The sequence below is a fragment of the Serinus canaria genome, chromosome 1A, assembly GCF_022539315.1.
Source record: "Serinus canaria isolate serCan28SL12 chromosome 1A, serCan2020, whole genome shotgun sequence".
In the NCBI taxonomy this organism is placed as follows: domain Eukaryota; kingdom Metazoa; phylum Chordata; class Aves; order Passeriformes; family Fringillidae; genus Serinus; species Serinus canaria.
Window position 1 is genome coordinate 25129791 of NC_066314.1, and position 14159 is coordinate 25143949.

The 14159-nt window shown below is 37.1% G+C and overlaps 1 protein-coding gene across 1 annotated transcript in view; it reads right to left on the bottom strand.

Annotated features, from left to right (window-relative positions):
• Positions 1–14159, bottom strand: part of FOXP2 (forkhead box P2) — a 341521-nt gene that overhangs the window by 279749 nt on the left and 47613 nt on the right. The window contains exon 2 of the mRNA XM_050969956.1: positions 4108–4191. The gene's annotated coding sequence lies outside the window, so the exon portion shown is untranslated. The remainder of the gene's footprint in view (positions 1–4107; positions 4192–14159) is intronic.

Below are 14159 nucleotides of genomic sequence, written 5' to 3' on the forward strand. Positions count from 1 at the left end.
AGTGAGCATTAGCAACTATGAGACACAAGTTTCAATCAGTCCTCTGGCAAAGGCGTCAATCTACATTAGACCCACAGTGCCGTGAGCTGCAGCCACAAAGCTGGAGTGAGACAGGGCCACGGAGAGTGAGTGAGCAGGACCTAATAAAGGAGCAGTGGAGAGAGAGAAAATTCCCCCAGACACCACCACGCAGCACTTATAGAATGTGTGTGCCTAGTTCAACACACCAGCAGCTCCTTAATAAAGCTGACAGCTAAAAAGGAGATTCAGACTCCAACTTCATTTTACATGACAACTACAGTAATGGTCCTCTGTTCTCAAGCAGGCCACGTTTAGAAACCTGAATTCAGTTCAGTTAAAAATTAAGAGTTCTCACCTCTCTCCTTCATGTCACATAAGAAAAAGAATCATAAAATTATTAAGATGCACAATTTTCTCCTCATTTCATACAGCTGAGAAAACCCATCAGGTTTCAACTAGCTTTTCCTTAAAAATTTCTGTGCTAGAAACCACAAAACAATCAATGTATTTAAGCAATAACTCATTTTTCAAGAAAGTATCATTAATGAATAATTCCCTTGAATGTGGAGCACCACTCCTAGATGCCACAAAAATACCTCCCAAAGCACAAACTTTGTAATAACTGATGCAAGTTCATATTTTATATGGGCTGTGAAAAACTAGATTATTTCAACAATGCTCTTCCCAGCAAATCAGACCATTAAGACTGTACTTACTGTTTAGTTGGAATGAAAAGCTGGCCAGTTGAAATCCATAGTATAATCATAGCAAAAACCTATTGCCTCCTATTCCCAGGTCACAAATTCAATTCTATCAACTTTTTGACAAAAGTTAACTTCAGGTTCCCCCACAAACCATCAATTTATAGCTATTCAAAATAACCCTGGAAAGATAATTCAAAATTCTAAAACAAATAGGGTCTCTGTTCTAATACAACTCCATTAAAGCATAAAGTACTGCTTATGTTTCAAATTATTCCTGTTGGAAACCATATTAAAGACAAAGCCCACCAAACCCCATCTAATTACTTCTTGCAAACCAGATACCATCTTTCTCTTTCAGCATTATGCTGCATACCCTCCTTTCATTCACTTACGGAAGTATGAAAACTCCTTTGCCTTCTGAGCAGACATGTGGAAGGTTTAGACTTCCTTTAGGACAAAGTTCATGCCAGGCCATTGTGCAGCCAGTGGAAAACATCAAATCTTTCAGATGCTGGTCACCAACGTGGTCACCAGCAATGAGTCCTTACATAACTCTTGGGAGAATTTCAGTGCAGATACCTATATGAGATATTCTTCTGTACTAATCTAACAGTATAACTATGATTGCCCTCTACAAAAGAAACACATGCATATAGGCTAAATATTTAACAGTATACAAAATGTATGCACATACATTTACATGAGCTGTGATGTTTGAAGCTTTTGTTTCCTGTAGTACCAGAAATAAACAGGAATGAGCACAATGTCTCCTCCAAACTGACAACACAGAAAAGCTAGATCCATTTGATAGTCATTAATAATAGCATTTATTTAGCCTTTTTTTCAAAGCCTAAGTAACTCAGAAAACATAGATGAAAATGTATCACTAACAGTCTCAAAACAAAAAATTTGCGTCATCAGTCAGAAAACAGAACATGTTTTCTCTGCTTTCACATTTCTCTGAGCTCTGTCTCAGGTTTTCTAAAACTTGCTCCTATAGAGTTAAGTGTTCTATTGAGAGAAACAAAAACCAAACAGATTTTTTTCTCTCTGTTGATTAAAAATGTATTCACAACTGTAATTTTATTTTTATGCATATCTATCACTACATTTATAACTCAATCTAAGTTTTCAATCATTTCAAAGACACCATATCCTGCCATAAAAGAACCTATTTATTCTAAATACCATACTGAAGAACTAGCATTCAGAATTTACTACTGTTTCCTCATTGACTGCAAAAATATTCCTTCTCCACTTTCACATACTGCAAGAAATAGAGACCAATGCTAAAAAGGCCAAAAGGATTTTGGCTTCCTCTACAGAAAGCATTTTTATAGAATATATCTAACCTAAAGTTATGGAAGAAAATAATGGAGGAAGCAGAACAGCAGTTACTTTCTTTCATATGCTTTAAGTTTCAGACATACTGGAATTCAATAAAATTATACTGCCAAAACATCAGAGTTGCACAAGTCAGTTACACTGCATTTTGACCATTATTTTTCAGAACACAGTAAACTTCCAGAGAAAATATCCTTTAGACTCAGCAGATTTTAACCACTACAGTTTCTATCAAATTCCAGTTTCTATCAGTTTTCCAAAATACTGACACTATCAAATAAACTAACTAACATAACTACAGACAAGTTACAATATTCAGGCATGTACAAATAAATTTGTGACAGAAATCCAGCCATACTTCCATTGCTACATAGAAAGCAAAGAATTTGATATTTCTCACTTCAGTTTTTTCTACTGAAGAATGAAAGAAAAAAACAGTTTTGGAAAATAAATATATAACTACATACTGACATATAGTCATGTAAAGGTTGCACATTATACCAGTAATACCTACAGTTTCCCTGTATAGTGTGTATATCCTTTGACTTAAAACATTGCTACAGCTAACATTTTTTCTTTTCCTGGCCTCACCATATTCATACTGTAGCCCTCCAGCCAGTGCCTTAACTCCTCGGAAAAAGGTGATGTTAAATCAGAATAAAGGAATTTTCCTTTCTTATTACTCACTGAAGACAGTCACAGGAAACACATAGCAGAACAGTCTTCTTTTACACTACTTTGAACAAGGTTAAACAGGGCTGTTCTTCCTCACAGAGGGTAAAACTTCAAAAAACTTGTTATAAACATAGTTTCAGGACTAATTACTGTCATCATCATTAACTCCTGTGGAACAGCTGTTTTTTCTTTCCTTCCAGAGGCATCAATACATTAAGATGGATATATCAATATTATGGTGTACATAGGTTTATCAAAATATTTCCTAATACTTTAGCAGTTAGTACACATGGCATATTATTTGCATTTATATATTTGTTTCTACTTCCTGGTGTAGGCAGAAGAATTTGGCCTGGCTGCTATTATGGTAAGTTTGTTGTACCCTGTTGAAATCTGTATCTTAAAAATTTAATATCAGGCCCAATTGACCATATTTTGCAATTTATATGTTAAAATATTGCCTAAAAATTTTGAATTTGAAAAGTTCTGGGAATATTCTCAAAAAATTTTATACCTCCATAGGAAATGTAGAATATGAACAACTGCAACACTCAACATACAGATTTTTTTTTGTTGCAATAGCAATTACGAAAAGTCCAAAGTAAATGTGGCTGCCTTGCTAAGCTCTCATCTTACACTAATTTCTTTAGGATCTCCTTTTGCAGTCTAAGTTAAAAAGACCTGATAGCTACTTGTACATGATTCACTGAAGATAGAAGGTCTAGAGCAAAGCCAGGCATTCAGTGCAGGCATGTCAAGGCCCCAGTGGCACTATACCCACTGGCAGTGTGCTGTCCCAGGCAGTTCAGCCTGTTAACACACAAAGCAGTTGAAGCAAGGTTTGACCTCATGGTCCTTGACATCATGGAATTCCTGGTAACCAAAGGAATAAAGATCATCCCAGTTTCAGGAAACTAGGAATATCCAAATTCAGGGATTTTTTACTATTTATTATAGTGTATTTGCCTTTTTAAATTTCATTTTTCACAAGAAATACAGTCTAAAACAATTTTCAAAATAAATTAGTGTGATTATCATACTCCTAATAGAGCTGATGTAATGAAACAGTACAGTGCAAGTTAACTCCAGAGTTCCAGAGACCTTGGTGACATAACCACGGTTTCACCTATTTTCATGGCAGAAGCTGAAAAGTTATGTAGGGAAATCCTAAATGAATCAGAATTTGTCTGCTATCTAGTCCCAACACAAGCAGTCATACATCTCAGTGAATGAGGGAAAGCAGAGACCAGCTAATTGAATTTGGATTGGTAAACAAGAACAGCAATTCCAGGACAAAAAGAAGTTGCAAAAAAAAAAAAAAAAAAAGATCCTCTTTGATTTGTGATGATTGATTTGTACTCACCTGCTTCTTCTAAGCCTCAAAAAGACCTTTTAACTTCAACCTTGAACTGAAGTGATGTCCAAGATCAATTCTAGTACCACAATCCTGGCAAAACAGAAAGAAATGTTTACAGCTATTTAGAATCATTTACCAAAACCAACCTAGAATCTGGCTTTATCATTCCCTCTAATTTGTTCTCTTAACAAGTAATAGGATTAAATGTAGTCCACAAAGAAATATAATTGTTCAACAAGTTTCTTCTGTGCAGCAGAGTGACAGCTAAGGCATCACTCAAATTCTAGTCCTGTGGTTTTATTCTATTTTTATTATTATAGTACCCAAGGGCAAACAAAGGGAAGGCTTCCCTGAAGTAGTTTGTTTCAGGCAGAGAACTGCATACAATATTACTACCAGTAAGTTCACAGGGTCATCTGAAAGAAGGGACAGAAGCTGGGAGACAGCATGCCAATAAAATTTAAATCTGTATGTATGTTAGGAAGGACAAAAGGACAAGCAAAAAGGAAAAAAAAAGAACAGCTCTGAAGATGAGACTGGAAGATGGCAATGAAGAGAGAAGGTTGGACAAGGCAGAAGAAATAAAGAACATGCAGGTCTGTAGAATATTTAGATTACATCTGTGCCTGAGCACATTTCTCTGTCCTGATATCAACTGGCAGAGATAATCCTCCATCTATGTAGGATGCAGGATAATCCTACACCTATGTGGCATAGTCACATATGCGCTGAAACAGAGGGGTTACTTAAAAATTGTCTAATGGAGGTAGTCAAATAAATTTCTGGGAATTTTCTGGAACAGTGTTAGTTTGTAAAGACATTCACTGTGGCAGAGACATGGAAATATTTTCAGGCATTGTTTAATTTACTAATACAGACACGGACTTACTGCCTGAAACTCTGCTATCTCTGAGGTAGAACCTACCAGCCTCTCGATGCTGCCTCTTGGCAATTCTCTCTTGCTGACAAGGTCAGACAGAAGCAGGCTGAAGAGTAAAATGAATGTAGAATTTTTTATAGAAAAGACTGCTTTCCCACAGTTTAAGGAAAAAAAAATCTGTGTTCCGACTGGCATTATTAATACACACTTTGTTACAAGATGTTTGGACATTTAAAAGAGCTGCAGTTCTAACTTCTTCCTTTGTTTGTAGAGTGTAACAAAACCTGCTGGGAAGGTCGAAGTTCCTAGAAAACTGAAAGCTACCTGGCAGCCTCTGTAGTAGAGCAAGTGAAGAAGGGAGAGCAAAGAATGACAGGCTGGAGAAATAAACACTACATGAAACCCCTGCACAGTAGGACAGCACTGGGAAATGAGAGGGATATCTTATGAGCTTAATACAAAGCAAAAAAGAGAAGAAAATGTTAAAAACGAGGTAAAGAACCTAAGGCAAATACGAGGAGGTGAAGGCGGGTGGCAATTCTTAAAAGTTTTTGGGAAGTAAAATATGTGTCAATGAAACTTTGCTTGATGGTCATGTGGCCATCCTGGATCCACAATGTAAATGTCCAACCAACTGAGTGAAAAGCATTCATCTCACTGACCTACTTCCCATTAAAAGGTTGCAGTTTTGCCTCTAAATAGCTATGCCTCTGTCTTTGAAGTTTCTTGTGCACCTGAATTCTAGACCTAAATACACATTACAGTTATTTCTTCAACACTACATTTTGTTGACAGATAATGTGAAAGCCTCAAATGCAAATATTCTGTATTTATTTTTTTTTTCCTATATTCCATTACACCAAAATACTTTCAAATCATCAGTTTTCTTAGCTTGGAGTATATCAAACATCACATAGTGCTTCATCTCAGAAATAAAGCCAGGAAAATCAGTTATTATACATGAAATCTTGTACTAAAACATGACCCATTTTGTTGAGATACAGCCTTTTCAGAAGAAATTTTTCATTAAAGTATTTTTGGTAATTAGTCTTAATATGAAAAAAAACCACAATCACTAATCTCAATGATTATAATTTTATTTTGTTGAATTCTGGATTACTATACTTATTCAGAAATCAATAGGAAATGTTTAAAGTGGCAAGGATGGCTCAAAGTAGGTGTGACAGGTCACAGGCAGATAGCAGGTCTTACCAGCAATTCTTTTTTTAACTATGCAAATTTTCATCTTTAGAATCTCATTTATTGACTTCTGTTTCATTTATGCCACATTTCAGTGTGGTTTACCTGACAAAGGCAGAAGACGCCTAAAAATAATATTACTTCTGTAATAAACCTTGATTTTTTTTTTTTTTTGTTAGCATCCTAAAATCTGGAATCTGAATCATTCCAGTTATTCCAGTCTAACACCAACATTTCTCTACCTTCCACCTGAGCTAGAAGATTCCATCCCTCGGGACCCAGCAGGTAGAGCTTTAATTGTTTACCTATCCCCTACTGACAGAGTTTACAGAGATATGTTCCCATCCTTCAACATCTAAAAATTCCCTCTGAGCCTTAAAAATTTACAAATTCACAGACCTTGTTAACTGAAGCTTTAAAAGCATCCTGACAGAATGTTAATTGTCATAGTTGTGTCAGAAATCCCTAGAATATTTAATTCAAAATGAAAGTCAAATTCATTCCTGGATGAAGACTTAGAAACTTGACTTAAATAAATACAATGCCCATGTGCTGCAAACTATTTCTTAAACTCGTTTACTTGCTGCCATCACCTCTTAGCTTATTCCACACTGAGATCACAAATCATTAGGATAAGGTTACTTGTTATATGTTTGTATACTGCCTCAAAGATAATATTTTTATTTGATTTTATGTGTTTTTATTCTTCATCCTGCCTTATTGGTGGTCTTTGGTATTTTTAAAACTGTAAATAATCCCACCAAAGTGCACTACAGCATTTAAGCAGTTCTCCTATTTGACAGATCAAGTTGCCATGATGTGTCACTATTTCAGGTAAGACCTGCTTGTTCAGATTTCTTCTATAGTAAAAGTGGCTCAAACTGCATTACTGCTTGAAGGGGGTATCTGTATAAAATATTCTAATGAAGCGCTACTCACCAAACCATGTAAGAAAATTTTAGAACCTGGTTGAGGGCTATCTATAATTACTATTAGGTACATTTGTTTTGAATCAGATCAATTGAGCTGAACTCACCACTGGTTTTACTAAAGCAAAAATGACTTGCTAAAGAGACTGTCTAGTATTTTAAAGACATAAAAATTCACTGGTACCTGTAGCTTCCAATTCCATCATACAGGACTCACACAATTAAAAAAAACTCAACTCATAGTAGGACTTCTGAGCAAGTCTTAAATTGCACTATGTCAATGGGTCCTGAACTTTATTTGAAAACACATCACTTACATACAATCTATAATGTATATCTTCTAAAAGTATGAAAAAGTGTAAATTTACCTAGCAGTCAGACTGTGTATTTTAGTTATATTTAAACTACTTCAACACATTAATTTAAACTACAAAAAATATGATTTTTGAATAATAAATAAACTACAGAACTGCAAATAGTAAAGAGACACCTCCTTTCTTCCTGATTCCAGGAATTCACATTTCTGTGACAGAAAAATACTCAGAAGCTCATAACCAGATGAGCACTACTGAATGTCATTATAATTAATAAGAACATGCAAAATGAATTAGTAGTTATGTTTACAATCAGTCCAAAGCTAAATGAACCAATGAAAAGACCTTCATACTACCATGATTTCATCAGCTAATTTTTACATACTATTTTACATTACTGCTTTGACAAATGAAGGCTGGCTTACTTTATCAGTGGGTCCAAAGAAAAGTTCTGTGGAGCTGGGAGAAGCATATATTTTTTCATGTGGCACAGAGAAAATAATGAATTCCTGTATGATTCTTGAGCTGTCAAGCTTCCCCAACTACATAAGCTATGTACTTATAAAGGTTCACATTACATTCTATACCACAGAAATTATTCTTGAATTTTCACAACATGGAATTTCCTATGCAAAACACCCATACTCCATTAATCCATGAAACATGTAACTGTGCAAAGAAGTAAGCCAAGGATAATAATACAATTTTAAAAATTATTAAAATCTAATATTAAATGCCCTGCAAATTGCCTGGTGACAGAAAAATGTCCACATGGACTAAATTCATCACCTACTTCCAGTGTGCTCCATCCACAGTGCAACTGATGCACAGGTTGCATAAAACTCCTCTTGGGGAAGAGGGTCTGGGGGGATACATTGCTCCATCTGAGGTCTTACTTATCCTAAAGATTAACAGGACACTGACTACCTGTACCTATCAAAGCACACTGCAGAAAATGGAGACAGTGCCAATGAATGAAAAGCCTGGAGTGATGGAAAAATCATCCCTCAGTCTTTTCTTCCAAAATATCCACAGCACCATTGTCTGAATAGTTGGATATACAGGTTAAACCATCCCTGAGGCAAGTCTAACTTGCTTGACTTGCCCCTACATGATAGATAACCTGTGTTGACACTAATCTTTGAAGTATACACGATACCAATATCATATTTATAGAGATTTCTATCCAGTGTGCACAGATACCATACCTTACTTTATCCCCAGGCAGGTCCGTCTTTCCTCTGAAAACATAGAATTTATTCTAAGACAACTCAGAGAAAAGCCAATTTCCATTTGTTGAATTTTCTTATTGTAAGAAACTGCAACAGTCCACACTAATTGGAGGAGAAGAATATAAACAAAAATATGAAAGCAATTAACTATTGCTGAATAGTTTGCTCTACAATACCAATGGCACTGCAGACTTATGAATTACTTACAGAATTATGATGTGTTTCTCCCTTTTTCTCCTCTGATGTGATTAGAAGGGATTCAGAAGTGCTATCAGATAAGAATGTAGAACAACTTTAGAAAGCAGTATCTCAAAAGTGCATATATGGTGATCATCCTGAGTTGTCTAACATATCTAGTTTGTTCCTTTAAGGAGACATGTGCATAGATTTATGACCTACTAAGATATAAAGTCAAAATCACCTGACCCTTTTGCCATGGTGCACCATATCACAGACTCTCCCACACATAGTGGTTGACAAGTGGCATCTGCATAAAGCACCTGAATTGAGACTGGGTTACTTCCTACATTAGACAGATGCATCTCCAAAACATTCAAGAAAGGTGATTCCTTCCCTAGGCAACCATTTCCGTTGCATAATCATCCTTCTACTGAAAATCTTTTCCCTTGTATTGAATCAAAACCTTCACACATGAGTTCCATGAATTCCAGTTGTTCCTCCAAATAAAGGGCAACCCTCACCTCCCTTTTCTGCCTGAGCTTGCATTCATCCATCACTAAATCCCATCTTTCTAGTTGTTCTGCCACTTAGCAGTTTATTCCAATGATACAATCATTCTGGATCTGCATGTGGAAGTCTAGATCCTCCTGTTTCTTTCCCACCAACAAAAATCTTGTCGAAATAAATATATCGAAAATTCAACAGAACTAACAACAAAACATAGATAATTAAAGAGTCACACAACTTTCAGGGAGAAAAAGAAACAATAAACTGTGTGAAGTCCACACCTAGAAACAACACAGAACAGGAAACCTAACACACACACTCCTTGAGCTTCTAAAGACCACAAGAAAACAGACCAAAAAAATTATGATAAATAAGCCAAATTAACTGTGGAGAAAAAAAAGAAGAGGGGAAAAAACCAAACACAAAACAGGCAAACAAAAAGAGGTTCCAAGATAATCTACCTGTGCAGTTTCAATCTCCTGCCAAAAATGTCAACATAAAAATAAAGACAGAAATTGTCCCTCCAACTGCTGTCATCTCCATTGAGTGACTGTTTGCAGCATCTCAGAGTATAGGTTTTCTACTTTGGCTGAACAGCAGGTAACCCCCTCATCAACACAAAGCTTCCTTGGGACTTCCATAGCCCTAACATATCCTCAGTCTGGGCACCTCAAGAACTGCTTACATTGCTTAGGAGGTTCCTTCAATACTGATATGACCACCACAGTTAGTTATGGATAATTGCCACAAAATAAACATCCAGAAGATGATTGGATCCTTGCAGAGGTCAATTTGACATGACTTCATTAATTGTGTCTTTTGTAAAGACACAATTGGAACTAGAATTATGAATTAGAACAGAATTATGTCCTTGATTTCCTCTCAGAGACCCTGCCTGGTGTCTCCAGAGGATGCTGATCACACTTCTCCATCATTTCTTCTTGATTTCTTATTCAGAGCTACATTGCAGAGAGAAAATTCTTACACATAGGCCAGTCCTCCCTACAGGCACAGCAAGTCTTCAGCTATGCTGTATTTTGATATGGACCACTTCAGATTACTGGGCAAGCTCAAGGATTCCTTTTTGGCTTCTTTCCACTCATTAGAGAATGAGTGTTCATGGTTACCAGATCCATCTGGCAGTTAACAGTCCATTCATGTTAAACAACCCAGAGACTCCCTTTCAGCACTGGCCAAGGAAGATGACATCAAGAAAGACACAGGGTATAAATATAACCCATGCTCTGGACTAACCCCCGAAGACGCCTGAGAAAGAGAACATCTTTTTAACACTGAAAAATGTCCCTAGAAGTGGGGCAGATAAATATTAGGGCTGTTGGATATTTCTGCCAGTCTTGTACAAGCACATGACATGTTGGGGTATGACTCAAAGTAAATTTCTAGCCACAGTCAATAACTGCTTTGATGTAGATTGGAATCTCTGCCCTTGAAGGGGCAACAAAAGCCAAAAAAACTCTCTCACCATTTCAAAGAGGGTCACTGAATAAAAATGAGTAAGCTTGTTACAAGGAAGAAAAAAGAATCAGCTACAAAAGTCACATTTTTACAGGTGGCACTGAGACTGATTAAAAACACCTTTTGCAAGCTCAAAAGAAATGCATACAACCTCCCAAAAAAGACTGAGAAAATCCAGAGAAGGGAGCTGTCATGAAAAAATGGGATGAAGGAGGCTATTAGAAAGAAAAAAGCATCCTTGTAAAAGCTTCAAGTTGTGTCCAAGTAAGGAAAACAGAAAGGATTGTAATCTTTGGAAGGCTTAACCATAAAACACAGTCCAGGGTCAGAGGCCTGCAGGGACCAGCAGCTCCCTACAGGCTGGAGGCCAGAAGCTGTGGGGGCTGTCCATGGTCAGAGCAGGACCTTGCTGCCCCTGGCCAGGGAGAACAGCAGTCCAAGGGGTAGCTGGGGGCAGCCCTAGCCCACAGCACACCTCAGTGGAGACAGGCTAAGGCTCGGGTCAGAATCAGCTTTGCTGAGGAGCCTCCCACAGACAGCCACCCAGGGGCTGAGGCTGAAGCTGGCAGAAAGCAGGGCCACTAAAAAACTGGGGGTTTATCCACACCAGAGGAGATTGGAGAAGTTACTAGGGCAGACATCCTCCTCAGAGAAATATATGAGAGGATCTGTCTTAAACTGAAGTGCCATTACAGAACATGAGAAAAAAAGATAAACTGAGATCTAACAGATTATTAGACTGGAATGTATCCCATCAACAACTCTAAAAGCACTTGAGTATGAATCTCCTGAACTTACAATAGAAAAACGCCTGCTTCAAATTGCCTTAAAATCTAACAAAGGTGCCAAATATTAAATCAAACCTAAAAAAAAATAGAGAAGCTCCAGAAAGCTACAGATCGGTACACAGGGAGTGCACAGTAGGCAACTTTCCACGGGCTATAATAAAGTGTATGTGAATGTCAATATAAATGACATGTTGTTTAGGAATCACCATTCCAGTATGGAAATGGAAGATATGCTTTGGATTATCTCAGGTTTTTTTTAGAAGTTACTGAGAACATGAACAAATGAGATCCACTTGTAAGTCATGTATTTCCAAAAATCATTTTACAAGATGTCTTACCCAAAGTCTCTAAAAGCAACTAAGCAACATGGGAAAAAAAAAAAAAAGAGGAAGGTCCCTAAAAATTTAAAAGAGAGAATATTAGGAATAAGAATAAATGACAGTTTGCAGTATTTCCCAGAAGGATATCATAGAATCATTATTAAGGTCAGGAAAGATCTCCAAGGTCACCAAGTCCCAACTTTTGTCCAAACACTACTGTGCCAACTAAACCACCGTACCAACTAAAGCATAGCACCAAGTGCAATGAATGTCCCATCATTTCCTGAACACCTCCAGTGACAGTGACTCCATCACTTCCCAGACAGCTCATTACAAACCTTGGACATCCTTTGCATGAAAAAATTCCTCCTGACATCCAACCTGAACATCCCCTGGGTGCAGCTTGAGGCAATTTCCCCTAGTCCAGTCGCTGCTTGCCTGGGTGAAGAGGCTGATCTCCACGTGGCCACAACCTCATTTCAGGCAGCTGTCAGGATGTTCAAACATCAGAATAAGCTGCCCAGGGAGGTTCTTGACTCCTCATATCTGGAGGGATATTTGGGTCTGGCACTGGGTGATGTGATTTAGTGGTTATGGGGTTACAGTGCTAGTGCTGAATGGTAGTTGGACAATCTTGAAGATCCCTTCCAAACATTATCATTCTATGATTCTATGAAATTTGAATTCCGTATTTGAAAATGAAATGTATGCAGGATCCAAATGGTGCCTGCAACTTTTGGAAACTGCCTTACATACTTGCAGAACTTCAATACAACTCTTCACACTCAGTAGGATTCTGTAGGTGATCTCACACTAAATATATAGGTATCTTCTACAATTACTTTCAATTATCTTTTGGATAATAGTGTTAAAGAAGCAAAACACCTTACCCTAGTGGTTTAAACCAAATGGTAAAATCCAAAGAACGAGGGATTAAATATTTCATTTTCCTAAGATAATAAAGTGTGTTTTTTCATAAAGAAGCAAAGCTGAAGAGGGACTTTTTACAAGGGTGTGTAGTGATAGGTCAAGATGCAATAGCTTGAAACTGAAACAAGGTAGATTTACATTACATATATAGAAGAAACTACTTACTGCAAGAGGGATGAGACACTGGATTAGGTTGCCCAGAGACTTTGTGGCTGCCCTGTTCCAGGAAATATTCAAAACCAGGTTTGATGGTACTCAAAGCAACTTGGTCTAGTGAGAGGTGTCCCTGTTGATGACAGGGAGTTGGAACTAGAGGATCTTCAAGGTCCTTTCCAGCCAAACCATTCTAAAACTATGGAGGGTCCACAAATGAGTTCAATCCCTTTAACAGATTGAAAAAACCCAGCAGTTTTCTAACAAATTATGGGTTCAGGGTAATTTAGGCATTTATACTAGTTCGCATTTCTGCATTAACTTTCATAATAAATGACAACATTCTCTTAACAACCTCCTGCACTGTATGATGTACACGTTGCTCATGAAACATAAAACTTCTATCTGACACATACAAATCAAAGCATAATAGGAATGTAGACAGCTTTTATATTTTAAAAGCAGTAAATTATCTTGGACATTTATTATTTTTATGCTTATCTTGTGACTTTCTTCAACCCATCAATTTCACATGAATAAAATTACCCTCTTACAAACAGCTTCAGGCATACAAACTCAGTATAAAACAAATACAGTAAAATATTGATAAGCTAAATTATGTAGGTTTTCTTTCCAAAATATTAACATGTATTTTCTTTTAAAGAGGGATGACTGAAATGCATAGGATAAGAGAGTCCTGGCAGATAAGAACTTTACTTCAAAAAGGTACCATGTGATTACTTTTGCCAGGAATTTCAACTGCTTTGGCTAATGCAGAGTCAACAAATTTTAATTTATGACAATTGACTTTATAGTATCCTGTGGAAATTTCTGTCAGAGACATGGCTGCTTCCAGTCACTCCAGGCCACCCACCACAGAGCGGTGCCTCAGCAAGAAGAGGTTTAGGAAAGGGCAAAACCACCACACAGGCAGAGGACTGGTGGGGAGAAAGTGTGAGAAACAGCCTGAGAACAGCAGTGAAGGTCAGTGAGCAGGAAGGTGACCTGGTGCTGCCTGAAGAAAGTGATGCTTTCATTATTTCTCACTACCAAAATATATTTTAATTGAAAGTAAATTGGATCAATTTTTCCTAGGTCAGACCTGTTTTGCCTGTAACAGTAACTGATAAGCAATTTCCCATGACTTAA